Raw genomic sequence first — 9785 nt, forward strand, 5'->3', positions numbered from 1 at the left:
ATCTTTGATCCACTTGAACTTGAGCTTTATATATATCAATAAGAATGTATTGATTTGCAATCTTCCATATGCTGATCTCCAGTTGAACCAGTACCATTTGTTGAAAATGCTATCATTTTTCCATTGGACGGTTTTGGCTCAATTGTCAAAAATCAAGTGACCATGGGTGTGCAGGTTCCTTCCTGGGTCATCAGTTCTATTGCACTGATCTACCTGCCTGTCTCTGTACCAATACCATTTATTTTTTATCACTATTGCTCTGTAATACTGCTTGAATTCAGGGATGGTGATTCCCCAGAAGCTCTTTTATTGTTGAGGATACTTTTCACTATCCTGAGGCTTTTGTTATTCCAAATGAATTTGCAAATTGCTCTTTCTAATAAGTATTAAGAAATGAATTGGAATTTTGATGGGGATTGCATTGAATCTGTAGATTGCATTTGGCAAAATGGACATTGTTACTATACTCAATCCATGAGCATAGACAGTCTTTCCATCTTCTGAGATCTTCTTCAATTTCTTTCTTCAGAGACTTGAAATTCTTGTCATCCAGACTTTCACTTGCTTGGTTAGTGTAACACAGAGATAATTTGTGTACTTTGTGGCTATTTTGAAGGGTGTAATTTCCCTAATTTCTTTCTCACCCTGTTTATCCTTTGAGTAGAAGAAGGCTACTGATCTGTTTGAGTTAATTTTATACACAGGCACTTTACTGAAGTTTATTATCAGGCTTAGTTCTTCTCTGGTGGAACTTTCAGAGTCACTTAAGTATACTATTAATCTTCTGCAAATAATGATATTTTGAATTTTTTCCTTTCCAATTTGTATTCATTTGACCTCCTACTGTTGTCTGACTGCTTTGGCTAGGACTTCAAGTACTATATTGAATAAGTAGGGAGAGAGAGAGGGCAACCTTTTCTCGTCCCTGCTATTATCGGGATTGCTTCAAGTTTCTCTCCATTTAGTTTGATGTTAGGTACTGGTTTGCTGTGTATTGTCTTTACTATGTTTATGTATGGGGCTTGTATTCCTGATGTTTTCAAGACTTTTATCATGCAGAAGTATTGAACTTTGTCAAATGTTTTCTCAGCAACTAATAAGATGATCTTATTGTTTGTTTTTTCTTTGCATTGGTTTATATAGTAGATTAAGTTGATAGATTTCCTTATATTGAACCATCCATGCATCCATGGAATGAATCCTACTTAGTCATTATGGATGATCATTTTCATGTGTTCTTGGATTTAGTTTGCTAGAATTTTTATTGAGTATTTTTGCATCTATATTCAGAGGAAAATTGGTCTAAATATCTGTTTGTTGAGTCCTTGTGTGGTTTAGGTATAAGTGTAACTGGGATTCATAGAAAGAATTGGGTAATGTTCCTTCTGTTTGTGGAATAATTGGACAGTTTTGGTATGAGGTCTCCTATGAATGTCTGATAGAATTCTACATTAACTTATGTGGTCCTGAACTTTTTTTGACTGTCACTTTTAGTGACTGCTTCTATGTGGTTAGGAGTTGTGGGACTGTTTAGATGGCCTGTCTGATCCCAATTTAATTTTGGTACCTGGTATCTGTCTAGAAAAATTGTCCATATCATCCAAATTTTCCAGTTATTTTGAATATAGGCTTTTGTAGTAGGATCTAGTAATTTTTTGGAATTTCATCAGATTCTGTTGCTTTGTCTCTCTTTTGATCTATGAATTTGTTAATTTGGATACACTCTCTGTGCCCTCTGGTTAGTCTGGCTAAGGGTTTATCTATCTTGTTCATTTTCTTAAAGAATCAGTCCAGGATTTGTTGATTCTTTTATAGTTCTTTTTGTTTCTACTTTGTTGATTTCAGCCCTGAAATTGATTTTTTCCTGCCTTCTACTTCTCTTGTGTATATTTGCTTCTTTTTGTTCTAGAGCCTTTAGGTGTGCTCTCAACTTGGTAGGGTATGCTTTCTCTAGTTTCTTTTTGGAGACACTCTGAAATATTAGTATTCCTCTTAGCATTGCTTCCATTCTGTCCCATAAGTTTGGGTATGTTGTGTCTTCATTTTCATTAAATTTTAAATAGTCTTTAATTTGATTCTAATTTCTTCCTTGTCCAAATTATTAGAATGTAGAGTAGAATATTGTTCAACTTTCATGTATAAGTGGGATTTCTGTTGTTTATATTGTTATTGAAGACAAGCCTCATTCTGTGGTTATCTGATAGGATGCATGGGATTATTTCAATCTTCTTGTATCTATTGAGGACTAATTTGTGACTGATTCTATGGTCAATTTTCTAGAAGGTACCATGAGGGGCTGAGAAAAAGGTATATTCTTTCATGTTAGGGTGAAATGTTATATAAATATCTGTTAAATCCATTTGCTTCATAACTTCTGTTAGTTTCTCTATGTATCTGTTTGTGTATGTGAATAGGTTTGTGTGTGTGTGATTATATATATATACATAATTATGTATAATATATGTAATTTCTGTAAATAAAAGACGAACATGATTTTTATGCTTCTAATCACTTCTCTTGCTGTTTCCCTCTCTAGAATCTCTACACCATATGAAATAGTCTCTTTTATTTTTTTGACTCTTCCAGTTTTTCTTCTTTTATGTTTACATGTAAGATTTGGAGCTAACAATCATAGATGAGAGGGGATATTCAGTATTTGCCTTTATGTGTTTGGGATACCAATTTTACCAACTTAAAACAATGGCTATTTTGTAGGTCTATCAATTTACTTTCAAGTGTCGTTTCAGGTTTTTTACAATTGAATGGACTTCTACAGTATATATGTATCACAATTTTGTCTATGCATCAGTTTAAAAACAATTACACTGTTTCCATATCCTAAATATTGGGAATAAGCTGGCAATAAGCAGACATAGTGTGCTGGCTCTGTACCCTGTCCCACAACACCCAGAGGAATCTCGAAGCCCAGGTGATCTGGCATGGCTAGACTCACAGTTTGACCTGCCACAAGAGCAGACCTGGGAACATTGACTCTGCCCCAACCCCTACAACAGCCAGAGGAAGCCTGACTCCCAGGTGCTGTGAAATGAACAGGATGACAAGAGAGGCCAAAACATGTAATCCAACACCTGGAGGAACTGGATCCCCCAGGATCTAGAGACATAGGAACCCCTGCCCAGCCAGTGGAACAGCTGAACATGGCCTGAACCTGGACACAGAGGACACCTGGCCTGCTGGCTCTGCGTCCATTATTACAACTCCCAGAGGGAACCCAACTCCCAGAGGCTCTGAAATTTACAGGATCCCAGGATCCCAGGATCACAAAGGAAGCTTGATGCCCAGGAGTTCTCACACAACCCGGAACACTGGAGCTCTTATAAACTCAAGATTACATTTGAGGCCACAACATTTTTCCCAATATCCAGCATAACTTGAACCACACAGAAATCAGGGAAACACAAAACCCTGCTCAGCCAGAGGAACAGGTTACTTCCATGTTGCTCGAGTGACTGGAATAAACCCAGGGATCTGGCTCCTTATCTATTCTTCCAGCACTTGAGGATACTTGATTCCAAGGAGCTCTGACACACCCAGGATCTCAGGACCACAGAATCACAGAAACAGCTGAACTCTGGGGAGTTCTGACACAACCAGGATCATAGGAGAGACAGGCTCCAGTCACAGATAGCAAGGGGCAGGTAGCAGTACAGATAACCAGACTGCAAGAGGCAAGGAGAAGAATATAAGCAACAGAAACCAAGGCTACACAGTTCTCCCACTACAAAAAGTCCTAAACATATTAAAGGCAATATAGAGCAAACCAGTAGTCAACATCAAAATGAATGGACAAAAACTTGAAGCAATCCCACCAAAACCAGGGACTAGACAAGGCTGCCCACTTTCTCCCTACATATTCAAATATACTACTCAAAGTCTTAGCCGGAGCAATCAGACAACAAAAGGGGGTAAAAAAGGATACAAACTTGAAAGTAAGGAGTCAAAATATCACTATGTTTAGATGATATAATACTATACTTAAATCACTCCAAATGTTCACCAGAGAATTACCAAGACTGATAACCAACTTCAACAAAGTGGCTGGGTATAAAATTAAATCAAACAAATCAGTAACCTTCCTCTACTCAAAGGATAAACAGGCTGAGACAGAAATTAAGGAGATAACGCCCCTCAAAATAGTCCCAAATAATATAAAATACCTCAGTGTAACTCTAACAAAGCATGTGAAATATCTGTATGAGAAGAACTTCAACTCTCTGAAGAAAGAATTTGAAGAAGATCTCAGAAATTGGAAAGAATTCCCATGCTCGTGGATTGGCAGGATTAATATAGTAGAAATGGCCATTTTGACAAAAGCAATATACAGATTTAATGTGATCCCTATCAAAATTCCAACTCAATTATTCATAGAGTTAGGAAGAGCAAATTGAAAATTCATTTGGAATACCAAAATACCCAGTATAGCTAAAACTATCCTGAATAATAAAAAAACACTTCTGGGAGAATCACCATCTCTGACCTGAAGCAATATTACAGAGCGATAGCGATAAAAACTATATATTACTTTACAGAGACAGATACGTAGATCAGTGGAACAGAATTAAAGACCCAGAATTGAACCCATACACCTATGGTTACTTGATCTTTGACAAAGGATCAAAAGCATCTGGTTGAACAACAAATAGTACTGGTTCAACTGGAGGTCAGCATGTAAAGAATGAAAAATCGAGAAATTCTTATAGCCCTGTACAAAGCTTAAGTCTAAGTGGATCAAGGACATAAAATCAGATATACTCAAACTAATAGAAGAAAAATTGGGGAAGACACTCAAACACATAGGCACTGGAGAAAATTTCCTGAACAAAATAATGGCTTATGCTCTAAGATCAAGACAGATGGGACCTCGGGAAACTGCAAAGCTTCTGTAAGGCAAAGGACACTGTCATTAGGATAAAATGGCAGCCAAGAGTTCAGGAAAAGATCTTTACCAATCCTATATTTGAAATAACACTAATATCCAAAGAATCTAAGAAGTTAGACTCCAGAGAGCCAAATAACCCTATTAAAAATGAGGTACAGAGCTAAGTAAAACATTTTCAGCTGAGGAATATCAAATTGCTGACAAGTACCCAAATAAATGTTCAATATTTTTAGTCATCAAGTTAATGCAAATCAAAACAACCCTGTGATTCCTCCTCATACCAATTAGAGTGACTAAGATAAAAAACCCAGGAGACAAAAGATGTTGACAATGATGTGGAGATAGAGGAACACTCCTCTGTTGTTGGTGGGATTGCAAGCTGGTACAACCACTCTGGAAATCAGTCTAGGGATTCCTCAGAAAATTGGATATTGTATTACCTGAATACCCAACTATACCCCTTTTGGGCATGTCCCTGAAATGATGCTCTAACATACAACAAGGACACATGGTCCACTATGTTTATAGCAGCCTTAGATATAAGTGCCAAAAGCAGGAAGGAAACTAGATGCCCTTCAACAGTGGAATGTATATAGAAAATGTGGAACATCTACACAATGTAGTAATATTCAGCTCTCATAAACAATGACTTCATGAAATTCATAGGCAAATGGATGTAACTAGAAAATATCATCCTGGGTGAGGTAATTGAATCACCAAAAATCACACATGATATGTACTCACTGATAAATTGATAATATCTGAAAATTTCAAATTACCCAAGATATAATGCACAGACCACATGAAGCTCAAGAAGAATAACGACCAAAGTATAGACGGTTTAGTATTTCTTAAAAGTGAGAACAAAAACATTCACAGGATAGGATATGGAACCAAAATTTGTAGCAGAGACTGAAGGTCTAGCCATTCAGATCCTGCTCCAGCCCTTATATGTATAGCCACCAAAACTACATAATATTGATGAAGCCAAGAAGTGCATGCTGACAGTAGTCTGGTATAGCTGTGTACTGAGAGGCTCAGCTGAAGTCTGTCAAATACAATACAATAAATACAGAGCTGAATGCTAGCAGCCAAACATTGGAATGAGAAAAGGATCCTCTTTGGAGGAATTAGAGAAAGGAGTGAGGCAACTGAAGGGGCTTTCAACCCTATAAGAACAACAATTCAAATAAACCAGAGCTTCCAGGGACTAAACCTTTACTCAAAGACTACAGATGGACAGGCCCATGGCTCCAGCTTCATATTTAGCAGAGAATGGTCTTGTTGGACACCAATGGGAGGAGAAGACATTGGCCCTGCCAAGGCTAGACTCCCCCACCCCCAGTGAAGGTGAATGTTAGCAGGGATATAAAGGGGTAGATGGGAAGGGGATCACCCTAATAGAAGAAGGGGATGGGAGGTAAGATAGGTGGCTTATGGACAGGGACCCAGGAAAGGGAATAACCCTTGAAATATAAATAAAAAATATTTGATAAAATAAAAGAAAAGAAAGAAAGTTCTACATACCCCAGAAAATCAAGAATCGAATATAAAAATCACATCTCATGATGATGATAGAGGAATTGAGGACAGACATAAATATCTGCCTTAAAGAAATACTGGAGAGCACCTGTAAGCAAAAGTAGAAGCCCTTAAAGGGGAAACACACAAGTCCATTAGAAAATTATAGGAAAATATAAGCAAACAGGTTAAAGAATTTAACAAAACCATCCAAGATCTAAAAGTCTAAATAGCAACATAAAGAAATCACAAAGGGAGACAGTCCTGGAGTTAGAACAACTAGGAAAAAGATAAGAACTTACACACCCTGCACCCAAATACCATGGGAACGAGAGTTGAACATCTAGAGGTGCAGAAGGCAGGACAGACTGCCACTTCTGCCCACCTCTTGCCACATCACTGGTCCAATGGAAACTGCATAGTGCTTTTGAACGCAGGATTATAGGAACAGTCGACTACTTGCTACCAGTACTATTCTGGCCTAAACCCAGAGCTGAACTCAACTGAAACAGTCAAACAGTTTCCTGCACTCAAATCCTATGGTGGAGAGAGCTGGACCTTCAGAGGTACAAACACTCCTGAGAAATCAAAGGAGACAATCCTCTGCCCACATTCCTGACCCAAGAGGGAAGTGCCTAGGGCCAGCTGTTCCCCCTGGGTGCAAGGGACAAAGAGTAGTCAGGGGCAATACACACCTGATTCATGCCTGCCCCAAGAGCTGAAAGACAATCACAAGGAATGCCTACACACCTGAGAGCAGAGCACCTCTTCCCAGAAAGGGCTGAAAGAAGACAGGAAAACAGTTCTACAGGAGTGCTAACACAGAGGCCTACAGGAGAGTCAAGCCACTGTCAGAGACAGCAAGAGACGCTGACACCAGAGACAACCCAATGGCAAGAGGCAAGCATAGGATCCTAAGCAACAGAAACCAACAAAACCAAAGAAAGTACTGGATATCCAAACACACCAGGAAAGCAAGATTTAGATTTAAAATCACATTTTATGATAATGATGGAAGACTTTAAGAGAGACGTAAATAATTCCCTTAAAGAAATGCAGGACAACACAAATATGAAGTAGAAACCCTTAAAGAGGATACATAAAAATTCCTGAAAGAATTACGAGAAATACAACCAAATGGGTGATATAGTTGAACAAAACAGTCCAGGATTTAAAAATGGAAATGGAAACAATAAAGAAAGCACAGAGGGATAAAACCCTGAAGACAGAAAACTAAAGAGACCAGGAGTCAGATGTATAAGCATCACCAACAGAATGCATGTAATAGAATAGAGAATGTCAGTGGAAGAAGATACCATAGAAAACACCATTACAACTGTCAAAGATAGTGTAAAACACAAAAAGCTCTTAACTTAAAACATCCAGGAAATCTAGGACTTAATAAGAAGATCTAATGTAAGGATAATAGGTATAGAAGAGAGTGAAGGCCTGGAGAGAAGGCTCAGAGGTTAAGAGCACTGACTGCTCTTCCAGATTTCCTGGGTTCAAGTCTCAGCTTGGTGGCTCACAACCATTTGTTATGAGATCCAACACCCTCTTCTGGTGTATCAGAAGGTAGTGACAGCATATTCATATAAATAAAATAAATAAATCTTTAAAAAATGAAAAAGAGAAAAGAAGAGAATAAAGACTCCCACCTTAAAGGACCAATAAATATATTCAACAGAATTATAGACGAAAACTTCCCTAACCTAAAGAAAGAGATGCCCATAAACATGTAAGAAGCATACAGAACTCCAAATAGATTGGACCAGAAGAGAAGTTTCTCCTGTCACTTAATAGTCAAAACACCAAAAAGCACAAAACAGAGAAAGAATATTAAAAGCAGTAAGGAAAAAAGGTCAAGTGACATATAAGGCAAATCTATAAGAATTTCAATAGATGTCTCACCGGAGACAATGAAAGCCAGAAAATCTTGGACAGATGTCATACAGACCCTAAGAGAACACAAATGCAAGCCCATGCTACTATATGCAGAAAAATTCTCAAACTAGCGTTCAGCGAGAAACCAAGATATTACATTTCGAAACCAAATTTTTACAATATCTTTCTACAAAACCAGCCCTACAATGGATAATAGATGGAAAACTCCAACACACAGAAAGAAACTATGCCATACAAAAGACAAGATTATAATCTCATTGTAATAAAACTAAAAGATAGAAACACAAGCATGATTCCACATCTAACAATGAAAATAATAGGAAGTGACAATCAGTATTCCTTAATAACTCTCAATATCAATGGACTCAATTCCCCAATAAAAAGACATAGAGTAACAGAATGGATACGTAAAGAGGACCCAGCATTTTGCTGCATAAAGAAACACATCTCAGTGACAAAGGCAGACACTACCTCATAGTAAAAGGCTGGAAAACAACTTTCCATGCAAATGGTCCAAAGAAACATTCTGGAGTTGTCTTTCTGATATTGAAAATAATTGACTTTCAACAAAAGTCACCAAAAAAGGAAGGACACTTATATTCATCAAAGGAAATATCCACCCTAATGAACTCTCAATCCTAGATATCTATACTGCAAACGCACGGATACCTACATTCATAAAAGACACCTTATTAAAGCTCAAAACACACATTGCACCTCACACAATAATAGTGGTTGATTACAACACCCCACTTTCATTAATGGACAGATCATGGAAACAGAAATTAAACAAAGACATAGAGAAACTAACAGAAATTATGATCCAAATGGGCACAACAGATATGTATAGAACATTCTATCCTAAAACAAAAGGATATACTTTCTTCTTAGCACCTCAAGGAACCTTCAGTCCACAGTGATCTGATAGGATGCATAGGATTATTTCTATTTTCTTGCATCTTTTGAGGCCTGTTTTGTGACTGATTATGCCAATTTGAGAGTCTTCCCGACTTTTTCTTCTATTAGTTTGAAGTTATCTGGTTTGATGAGAAGGTCCTTGATTCACTTGAACCTATGCTTTGTAAGAAGCACCTTTGTTAGGGTGTTAAGAAAGGATTGATTTGCATTCTTTTACTTGTTAACCCCCACTTGAATCAGCACCATTTTTTGAAAATGCTATCTTTTTTCCATTGGATGGTTTTGGCTCCTTTATCAAAAATCAAGTGACCATAGGTGTGTGGTTCATTTCTGGATCTTTAATTTTCTTCTACTGATCTGCCTGTCTTTGTACTAATGCCATAAAGTTTTTATCAGTATTTCTCTGTAATACTGCTTGATGTTAGGGATGGTGATTCCCCCAGAAGTACTTTTATTGTTGAGGATAGTTTTAGCTATCCTGGGTTTTTGTTATTCCAAATGAATTTGCAAATTTTTCTTTCTATATCTATGAAGAATTGGA

The sequence above is a fragment of the Rattus rattus genome, chromosome 3, assembly GCF_011064425.1.
Source record: "Rattus rattus isolate New Zealand chromosome 3, Rrattus_CSIRO_v1, whole genome shotgun sequence".
NCBI classification, from domain to species: Eukaryota; Metazoa; Chordata; class Mammalia; order Rodentia; family Muridae; genus Rattus; species Rattus rattus.